The 11,430-nt window shown below is 45.3% G+C and overlaps 1 long non-coding RNA gene across 1 annotated transcript; it reads left to right on the forward strand.

The window, feature by feature from the left end:
- The first annotated feature begins 1,126 nt into the window (after nucleotides 1-1,126).
- LOC113463001 lies at nucleotides 1,127-1,652 on the forward strand. Its single transcript, XR_003386487.2, has 2 exons — nucleotides 1,127-1,302; nucleotides 1,430-1,652. It is a non-coding gene; the product is annotated as an uncharacterized LOC113463001 (long non-coding RNA).
- Nucleotides 1,653-11,430: the final 9,778 nt, after the last annotated feature.

Consider the following 11,430-nt stretch of genomic DNA (forward strand, 5'->3'; position numbering starts at 1 on the left):
AAAGTGATATACAGTATCATTAATTTATAATAAATAAAAAGAATTATAATTTAATAATAATTAAAGAGTTCTGAACAAATCTATTTTTGAAAAATAAATCATAGAATTATTTGGTCAAGAGAAAAATTATAAATAATTTAAGAAATTTTCATCGATTCTCATAATATTGTGACTAGGGTATAAGGCATGTTTAGCAGAGCTTAGCTTTTAGAGAGCGAGAAATTCTCCAAAAGCACTTTTAAATGGAATATGAATGTTTGGTAAAAAAATCGGAAAGCTATTTTAGATTTGCCAGAAAGCTAAAACAGCTTTTTGAGAGAAGCTCCAAAACCGGAAAAACACTTTTAAGGCCCCATCGGAAATTTGTGTTGAGTTATAAATTTTTTTTCTTTTTGGACCAAAATACCCATGATAAAATATAATAATTACAAAAAAAGATAATATGAATATATAATGATAATAATTATAATACTTTATACCTTTCTTATATTATATTATATCATAATACATTGATATATTATGCTATATAATATCAAATTATATTATATTATTATACTATAGTAGACAATATTATATTATTATATTATAATAATATTATATTATATTACAATAATATACTATATTATATATTTATGTATTAATACATATTATATTTTATTATGCTCTATTTTATAATATTATGTAATTCTTTTTTAGTTATTTTGTCGTATTAAAATTATTTTTTAGTTTGTTTACTAAAGACAAATCTTATTACCAAACTGTAAATAATTTTTTTATAAATTTTTTATTTTAAAAAAAAAAAACTTATTTTAGAGAACTGTACTGCCAAGTCAAATTGCTGCAATTTCCCATCTTTGGCATCGGATTCGATGAGTCATTAGCCAACTACTTCTGTCATTTGATCATAAATATGGGAGACCAACGGAATCCAGGACGGCGTTCGGATATCTGAAGCGACGCCAAGGAATATACCCCCGCATATTCGCATCACCATTGGCGACAACCCCAACGCCGTCTACGCCCCGCTCGTTAGTAGACGGCGAACTTCGGCCTTGGGTTAGGTGGCACGGACATGGGCGGGTAGGCGGGCGATTGGAGGGCTTGGTTGGCCTATAAATACCCCAACGGCGTTGCCGTCTCTTTCTCTTCATCCACCATTCTCTTTTTGGAAATCTCCCACATCCTCCGGGCCAAACTCTCTCAGACCGAGCTCGATCCGAGGGGATCTTGATCTCTCTTGTATGGCAGCCAATACGAAGGGGTCTTCCACTATTTTCCATCGAAAAAGGTCGCCGGACCTAGGTACGAGCTCTCCATCTTCTTCTCTTCCTTCTTTTGTGTTTTGGGCTTTGGATTCCTCGATTTTGAGCCGCCAATCGCCGAAGTCTCTTCTGAAACAGAGCACCCCTATTTCGATTTCTTCCACCAGATTTTAGCACCGCCGGCCACCGAGTTTCGCCGAGGATTGCGGTCGCCGGAGGTCGCAGTCGGCAAGGGAAGCTGGGTCATCGCATCTGCCACATGCTGTTGTTGCCAGCGAGAGGGAAGCAAGAAGAGAGAGACAGAAAGAAGGATTATTTCCTCTTCTCTTCTCTCTACTTTCTCTCTCCTCTCTCTACTTTCTCTCTATTTTCTCTACTTTCTCTCTCCTCTCCCTACTTTCTCTCTTTCCTCTTCTCTTTCTACTTTGTCTCTCTAGAAGATCTATGGAACTCAGTATCAGGTTCTGTCGACCTTATCTACAAACTTGAGTTGATATCTAAAAAGCGACCTTGAACCATCCTGGTGCCCGAGTCGCCTATTGGACCGATCATCCGACTTTGTCAAGTGTCCATGAAACCTACTGCTGATGAACTATGTTAAACGACCTTAATCCTGATCGAGTCCATGCCCTATAATTTACAGATCGAATTGCTTAGGTCTGACCCACCCAAAATCATCGAACGCTATCATCTAGCTAATTGTCCATATTTCTTATTATTTTATTTCGATTAAAATAGTCAAACAAAAATTAATTCGCTTTTAATATTTTTAATATTGTTGGAAATAAATTGCTTAAAAACTATTATATTATTATTTTATAATAGTATTATAAAAAGAATAATTTACTAAAATAAATTCAAAAGATTGAAAAGAGCATGCTTGGATCAAGGTGTGTGATATACACTGCCCTAAGACCATGATTTGCCCCTACATGCAAGTTTGTGGCGATCTCGTCCCCAAGGTACAACAACTCGGCTCAGTCCGATCCTCCTCTAACGATCATGATCGCTGGAAAGCTTGATCCAACCGACTTCTTCAGTTGCCCAAAAAGAAAAAAAGATAAAAAAGAAGAAAAAAAAGAAAGTTGAAAGTTGAAAAGTGAAAAAAATTCTATTTGTGGAAGAAACTCTCGAAAAACAGTATCAGTGAGAAAGAAAGAGAGAGATTGGATTGGATTTAGATTAATCCTCGAGGAGTCTATTTATAGACTCTATCGGAAGACCGAAGAGATGCGATGAAAGAGGCATCTCACAAAAAAGTATTTGAAAACATTTAAAATAACTAAAGGTTAGGAGATAAGAAAAATTTAAATCTTTTTTTAAATTAAAACTCCAACAATCCCCCACAAAAGATTTAATTTTTTTAAAAATCATATAGTAGAATATCTGGGCAACATATATTGTGTAATGGGTGAAGTGTCCTATGGACTTGAACCTCACTTAGTGTTGATAGTATTTATCTGATGGAACCATAGTGGATTAGACCTTTAATTAAATCATTTGACTCAGACTTCTACTGATCATATACAGTACGGATCAATTGGGTCTTTATGCGGTCAACGCCATTTAAAGGCTCTGCGCTTAGTACTTTAATTTTTTATGAGAAGTTTATTAGGGTTAGCCAAACTCCTAGTCACGGCCTATACAACACTTCTCACATAGGTAAGTCCTCCAAGGCAGGGTCTGCTGAACCAGCTCGTACCGGCCGGTTTAGCCCATACTGTATCGGTACTGCCCAGGATTGGTACAGTACAACTTTTGAAAATGGTTTGCACCGGTAGAAAAAAAGAAGAGGAAAGAAGAGGAAGAAAGAGGAAGAAAGAAGAGAAAGAAGAAGAGAAAGAGGAGAAGAAGAAAAAGAGTACCGGTTCGCATTGGGCCTCGGGCCGACCTCCTCTCGAGCACCCCGGACGAGGATCACCCCCCTTGCTCGTGGTTTCTTTTCTTTTCTTGCTCGCAGGAGAACATGGAAAGAGAGGAGAAGAGAGGAGGAGAGACAGGAAGAAAGAAGAAGGAAGGAGAGAACGCTCGGGAAGAAGGAAGAAGAGAAGAAAAAGAAAAGAAAAGAAAAGAAAGGGAGTGCCCGTGCGAGCGCGAGCGGGGAATCGCGCGCGGGACAATCCGGGTGGGCCATTTAATACTCTAGAGTAGCATTTAATGCCGAACCGGTACTGGTTCCCAACGGTATGCCGATCGGTATCGGTTCGGCGTACCTAGCTCTAAGGGTATTTGTGACCTAATACCCTACAAATTTTCTATCTTGGACTTATTAAGAGTATAACTCAACTTTTTCAGTATATATTTTTGTCACTGATAAGCGCATTCATCATAAGGATGGGGGAAGATATACTTCAAAAAATGAGCTCGGACACAATCACTCAATCAACTTCATTTCTACTACATTGAACCTCCTTCATGGGATCTCCAATTATAGAAATTGGGTATCTACTCTCAATGACTAAATAGTGGGCTTAAGCCCCATCTTCCTCGATGATTCTATAACTCTACTTCTAGACAAACCCTTGGTTAATTCATCTGCCAAGTTTTTTCGCATACACGATAGATTTCAAGAAAATAACATTACTCTTTTTGAGTTGTTTTACAAATTTACGATGAATCCGAATATGCTGGTTCATCGTTTTGTTAATACTCTTTTAATTCGTAAGATTTTAAGTTAGATTCTAAGTTTTAAAATAAATGCAATAAAGAGCAATAATATCAATAAAATTAGATAACCACACTAAAAAATATAGCAAGTAATATAACTTTGTAATTTCTACACGTTTTTCAACAGTATATATTTTGAGAATAACTAATAATATGCACAGTTTTTTTAAAGTAACAGTAATTTCTACATAGCTAGTTTTCTGCACAGATTTTAAAGATAAAGAAAATTCTGCACAAAAATTAAAGATTGCATAGAATTTAATTCCGTAGAAAATTTGCATGGATTTTAAAGCTACAATAATTTTTATACAAATTTTAATCTACAGAAAATTTCTGCACTACCTTTAAAGATGCAGAAAATTCTGCAAAGATTCTAAATATACCCAAAAAAATTGTACGGTTTTTAAAGTTACAGAAATCTATTTTTACAATTTTCAGAGCAATATGATTTTCTTAAAAGGACGGATTTTTGTAAGAAGATGGAAAAAAAAACTTTTATAACTTTCTAATTCTGTATAATTAAAACCAAATTTAGTCCTATGCAATTGAACAAAATTTGATAAACGATCAAATAGTAATTTTTAATACAATCAAGCTCACGTTCTTAGGCTGTTGGAAATAAATTGCGTAGAAACGATTATATCGTTATTTTATGATAGTATTATAAAAAAATAATTCACTAAAATAAATTCAAAAGACTGAAAAGAGTTTGGCCGTATCAAGGCGTGTGATATACACTGCTCTAAGAACGTGATTCGCCCTCTACATGCAGGTTTGCGGCGATCTCGTCTCCAATGTACAATAACCCGACTTAGCCTGATCCTTCTCTAATGAGCACGATTGTTGGGAGGCTTGACCTGACCAACTCCTCCAGTTACCCCCAAAAGAAGAAAAAATAAAAAAAATTAAAAATTAAAAATTGAAAAGTGGAAGAACTCTATCCGTGGAAGAAATTCTCAGAAAACAGAGTATGAGTGAGAAAAAGAGAGAGATTGGATTGAATTAGGATTAATGTTGGATGAGTCTACTTATATACTCTATCCGAAGACCCAAGATATGGGATGGTTCCGAAGATACGTAATGTTTTGGAAATATCATATCTTTTCGAAAACCAATGTTCATAGTCACAACTCTTTTGAAAAAGATGTCTTACAAAAATATATTTTAAGATACTTAAAATAATTAAAAATTAGAGAATAAGAAGTTTTATTTTTTTAATTAAAATTTCAACAAATATATATATATATATATATATATTGACCGGACTCAGATATCTTTGTCATTCCATGCTAGCTGTTTTAAAATAATTTCTTCTTGGACAAGTTACAATCCTCATCCAAAGGCCACCAGAGCCAGCTGCAACATCCATATGTTTAGTAGCTGGCGATCAAAATCTGACACAATAGAATAAACCAATAAGATGCATAGAACCGTCCATGTATTTGTTCAAATACATGTGCTATTCTTTTCGTAAAAAAGTGCACAAAGAAACGATGCTACAAGGATTAGGCTGCATGATAGCATTCTAGCGGCCACAACCATCGGTGATATTAGCTGCAAAAGCCAGTGACGTTTGAAAGGCCGGCACAAGAATTGGTCGCTTGTCGCCCACGTTAAGCAATCCGCATAGCATATTCAATGTTGTACTTGCTATTCAAAACTTGAACGCGAAAGAGGGGGATAAAGACATGACGGAGATACGTAATCGTTAGCGGATAAGGAAATAAGAAAATATATTCGAAACATGAGCACGTTCTCACCTTCTGTTAGGCATCCTGATGAGGCCAAGAGAGGTCAGCCTCCGGCCCGCATGTCCAGCACTATGAAAAGATCTGCCGCCCTCCGATTTCATCCCCATCAGTCTCAGACAGCGGAGGCGACTGCTTCTCCTCAGAGGTCTTGTCCGCTTTGAAGGGGGTTTCATAGTCTCTTTCCAACGCACGGTTTTACCCCATAAAAGGCGCTTATGAAGAGAAAGAGGTAGCCCCCTCCATTTAAGCAACAGACTTCTCTGCTATCTAGTCGATGTGGAACTAAGATCGGACCCTTTATTCCCACAACATAGCCCTCCCAGCGGAGGGATTTGTGCCGGGGTCAAGGGCTCTCAATGAAAGCACCATTGATGAGGTCAAGGAAGGTCGGCCTCTAGCCCGCGCGTCCAGCGCTACAGGGAGATCTGCCGTCCTCTGACCTCGTCCCCACCGGTCTTAGACAGCGGAGGCGACTGCTTCTTCTCAGAGGTATTATTCGCTTTGAAGGAGGTTTCATAGTCTCTTTCCAACGCACGGTTTTGCTCCACAAGAGGCGCCTCTGAAGAAAAAGGAGTAGCCCCCCTCTCTTTAAAGAACATACATTTTCGCTATCTAGTCGATGTGGGACTAAGATCGGACCCTTTATTTCCACAACACATCCTTTCTAATATATCGAAACTTTCCTTCCTTCCTCCTTATTTTGTATTATATTATTTAGTGCTTGCTCCTGATGTTCAGCCTGCATATTTTGCCTCCAAGAGATGTTCTACACAAATGGTTGGACAAAGCTTATAAATGAATTACGCTTATATAATGTTGCTGGAAATTGGACCCGGGGGCGACCAGTGGCTGAGAAGGAGGAGCTCCGGTGCGGGATAGCGGGTGGCGGTCCGTCGGCGGGCGGCGTCCTCCGGGGGACCTGCAAAAAGCCGGTGGCTGGGGTTTCCGGCGTCGGCCCTCCGATGGTTAAGTCAGAGGGGGCTAATGTGTAGAGGGAGAGAAAAGTATTCTCTGCGGTTTCAGAGTCCAGCCCTCCTAAGGAGGGATTTTTCTTTTATAGAGGGGTACAGGTGTACCTGTGATGTGCGGGGCGAATGGGTTACCGTCATGATTGAGCATGTCGTCCGAATTAATGCACAATCGTGTGAATTAATGCATTGCCGTAGGAGATTAGGCCGGAGCCAGTGAGTCGTTGTGGCTGATCGGACGTAGCCGAGCGGGTCAGCTATTTGCCGTGGAGGGCTTGAGATCCGTAGATAGCATGCGCATTGATTGTTGAGTGAGCCGGAGATCAGTGGAGGCCATGCGCATTAATTGTTGAGTGAGCCGGAGATCAGCGGAGGCCATGCGCATTAATTGTTGACAACAGTAGCAGGGCGTGGTCCTTGGTCGAGCTGCAGAAGGATGTGACCGCTGCAGGTGGATAGCGAGGTCGGACTTCCGAGGTCGAGAATGCTGAGGTCGGGTGCCCAGGTCGGGCGTCTCGGAGTCGAGCGCCTGGCCGGGCACCAGGTCGAGAGCCCTGAGGTTGGGCTTCCAGTTGGGCATCTTGAAGTCGGACGCCTCCAGGTCGAGCGCCAGGTCGGATGCCTCCAGGTCGGACGCCCTCAAGTCGAGCGCCTCCAGGTTGGACGCCTCCAGGTCGGGCGCCTTCGTCACGTGCCGGCGACGCGTTCATGCGTTTTTGGGGCAATCTGCTTTTCCCCCAACACTACCCCCCGACTTCCGAGCTCGAGCCGTTTACGAGCTCGGGCGAAGGAAGTAGCTGCATTTATTGTATTAGCAGGGGTTAGGTGGCTTCGAGTTATTTCGTTGTTTCGCGCGCTTTGGGGCATCTTTAATAGGTGAAGACGGGGTGGCGTCCTTTCGTCTTTCGAGGATGCTCCGCGTCGTGGGCTCATGATGGGGCTCCGGGATCCGACGGGACGCCGCTTCGATTCTGCCTTAAAGGCGTCGATCCAGGTAGGTATGTCGCTTCGATTCTTGGGGCTGACACATGGCGCGATCTGGACAGAAGGCGGGATCCAGTCTCGCCGATCTGGGCCATCGGGAGGGTCTATATAAATCCCCTGACTTAGCCCTAGAAAGATCTTGCTTGGTCGTTTGTTGTTGCTGCTCCCCTCTCTTCCTTCTGTCCTTTTTCCTTCTTTCCTAGTTGCGACCGAGTCTTTCTGGCGGTGCCCTGAGGCGATTTCCAGCGACCACTCCATAGGTCATTTTCCAACGTTGGCTCGAGGATTCCCCTTCTTCTTCTTCTTTTCCTTCTTCGTCCTTTGTTTTCTTCTCCGCCTTTCTTTTTGAAATGGGTCGTGGTTCAAATGAGGTCGAGTCTAGCCTGACTGAGGAGGAACTAGAGCTGGTCCGTTCCCGATTCTTCTTCCGGCCCGGGTTTCATCTCGAGCCTGCGGGGCCGGAGGATCGAATGATGCGACCTCCTCCAGGTCGGATCGGGGTGTACATTGAGACACTCTGGGCCAGCCTGCGGTTTCCTCTTTACGAGTTCGTGAACGAGTTGCTGGTGGAGTACCAACTCGTCTTAGTACAACTCGTTCCAAACTCGTGGAGGACCATCATCGGGTTCCTATCCCTTTGCCTTGCGCACGGGATTCCGACCTTGGTGAACGTCTTCTGCCGGTGCTTTTTGTTGAAGTCGAACCCGGCGGATGGAGAGTGGCTTTACTTCACCTTACGGGACGGTATGTCACTCTTCCGAGGTGCCCCTTTCTCTATTCATGAGTGGAAGGGAAAATTTTTCTTCCTTTCCTCCGAGCTCTCGTGGGGATTTGACCCAAGGTGGGGGCATCCCCGGCTGAAAGCCCTCAACAGGCTCAACAAGCTTTCGGCGGACGAGCAGAGGGTTCTTGATGCTCAGCATAGCCTCGGGGGGAATATCCTTCTGATCGACCTCCTAAGCGAGGAGGCTCTGGTGAACGTCGGCTTGAGCTCGGCGCGCCACGAGGGTAAGAGTAGTCGCGCTGCTCCTTCTTCATTTTGCTGTCCTTTGTCTTGTTCGTTTCTTTCTTTCTCTGATATGATACTTAGAGATTTTTTCTTCTTTTCAGACATTCCCAACATGGTGACCAGCAACACCGCGCTTTTCGCCCGATTGAAGAGGAGGGCGGCCGAGGCTGGCGGGGCTCTTCCCGAGCTTAAGAAGAAGGCCAGGTCGGCCTCAACTTCTGCTCCTGCCGAGGCGAGGGGCTCTGGGGCCGGAACATCCGGGACTGTCCGTGAAAGGGCCCCAGCCGCCGAGCACACGAGCTCGGATTCCAGAGGGGCGTCGGACTCGGCGCCTCCAGCCTGCCCCGCCCCTGTCTCTCAACGGGCAGGTCGACCGGTCGTCTATCTGCGGTGCTCGGGCCCTGAGACGAGCAGGGGCCCTGGGGTCTCGAGCGCGTCCCATCTCATCGTTGTGAGCCCTAGCGGGCCGAGCTCATCGGGGGTCGGAGATCGCTCCGAGAGGGGATCTGGCGACCCATAGTCTCCAATCCGTGAGGGCAGTTCGGCCCTCTGCAATAGCGATGTCGCGCGCGAGGTATTTCGTCGGGCATTGCTCCCAACTGACCGGGCCGAGTTCGAAGCCATCGACCTCGGGGATCTTGTCGATCAGACATACTGCAATGCTGCCCGGATAAGTCGTCTTCTCATTTTTGCTTTGGTTATTGGCATTTCCTCCACTTTCACTTATCGTTATTTTTCCTGCAGCATCTCCATGAGATTGACACGCTGGTATTCATAGCTTCGGGATGCCAGAATGAGGCTTGGAGATTCTAAAGGCAGCTGAGATGGCTGAGAAGAGGCTTGCCGACTCTGAGGCTGCGCGGGCGGAGGCCATCGCGCGGATGGAGGCTGTCGAGGCTGAGCGGCAATCAACGGTCGACCAACTCAAGGAGGAGAGAGCCTCGCATACTCTGGCGAGGTCAGAGTTGCGCACCTCCGAGGCGCGACTAGCCGAGGCCCGCGCCGAAGCCGCCGGCCACAAATATGAGGACGGGGTTCTCCGCCTGAAGGTCGAGCAGCTTGAAGCCCAAGAGAAGAGGGCGCTGGAGCAGGCCCAAAACGCGGTGGAACTCTTCAAGAGGTCGGAAGAGTTTCGTGACCTGATGGAGGACGAGGCCGTGGACGGGTTCCTCCACGGCTTCGAGAATTTTCAGAGGCAGATGTAACGATTCTGCCCCCAACTCGAACTTACAGGCATTCGGCCGAGGATGGGGGTTGGTGCGGAGAGCGAGCTTGATATCCCCGCAATTTTTGAGGCCGAGCAGGAGGCCGCCGAGGCCGAGACTGATGCGGCTCGAGAGACTCCTTCTGGGAAAGTTGCCGGGGGCGTTCCCGAGGCCACTGGCGAAGCCCTGTCTGAGGCCGCCACGGAAGGTTCCGAGCCAATTCCTGCCGAGGACCCCCAAGTGATCATTGTGGACGACCCCGAGGTCGGTGCCAATGAAGCCGCGACCTCTTAGGACTTAGCCTCCTCTTTTTCTTTGTTCTCTTTTTTGTAAGTGAGGTCGGTCTTTGAATACGGTGAAACCTCAATTTTGTACTTGGCTTTCGGGCCTTTATCAATGAAGAGCTTCCTTTTTCCAAATTCGTGCCTGCTTCTGTTTCGTAGTGGATAAACCTTTATTTTGGCTGCTTGAGTTGGATTCCTCTTTGGCGAATTTCTTCAAGTCTTCAAGCTCTGCTAAGTTTCTAGACTTAGATTCCGGTAGAATTCGCCAAGTTGTTAGACTTAGCTCTAAGAAGGATCACGTTAAGGCTCTGGGTTTAGACTTTAGGAGAACTCGCTAAGTCTTTAAGCTCGGGTTCTGAAGAAGTCCCTCTAGGCCTTTAGGTTTATCTTCTGGAAGAATTTCGCCAAGTCCTTGGGCTCGGCTTCCAGATTGCCGAAGCTTTGAGCTCGGCCTTCGAAGAAGTTCCGCTAGGCCTTTAGGTTTATCTTCTGAAAGAATTTCGCCAAGTCCTTAGGCTCCGCTTTCAGATTGCCGAAGCTTTGAGCTCGAACTCCGAAGATAACATAGGCCGAGGTCGGAATATCGTTGGAGCTTTCATGCCTTTGATCTCGAACTCAGTCGAGGCGCCAGCAGGTAGGATTAGGGCTCATGATGAGTGAGTTGGTGCTTTGGAGCTCGGCTAGAGCATCATCGGGCGGAGCTCGAAGTCATCGTTATAGGCCGTCTCGGCTTGAGTCGGCATTCGGACTTGGCAAAGCCCTCGTCCAGGGGAGCCCGGAGCAAGATTGAGCCAGAGATTGACGGTGAGGAGCTCCCTGCACTCGGTCAGGAGATTACGTGCGAGGTCAAGGTAACCTCGGCTCATGATCGATTCAGGAGAGCATCCCGGCCTTAGTCGGAGCTTCGTTGGCCATCATGTAATATAAGCAAGTAAGCACAATGATGTAGGTGCTGGGTAGGATATACCTCTCGCACCATCGGAGTCGGGCATCTTATGTTGAGGTAAGCGACTCCACTCTAAAGTTAGCTTTCAGCGGTGCTCTTTGGCCTATAGTCCGCTTTGGGTGCGCCTGCATACCAGGGGGTCCGCGTGGGTACTACCCCTGGGTCGTGCACTACGGGGGTCCGTGTAGGTACTAGCCCATCGTTGAAGGTCTCCCCGAGGTCGAGGGAGCTTGGGTTCACTGTCGACTCAGCGGGGCATCCCGATCTTGGTCGGAATCTTTGATGGAGATCGAGGTCGAGCTCGACATCGACGTGGCGAGGTGTTCCAGACTTAACCGGAGCATCCGAGCTTGA

Source organism: Phoenix dactylifera, unplaced genomic scaffold, assembly GCF_009389715.1.
Source record: "Phoenix dactylifera cultivar Barhee BC4 unplaced genomic scaffold, palm_55x_up_171113_PBpolish2nd_filt_p 001531F, whole genome shotgun sequence".
NCBI lineage: Eukaryota > Viridiplantae > Streptophyta > Magnoliopsida > Arecales > Arecaceae > Phoenix > Phoenix dactylifera.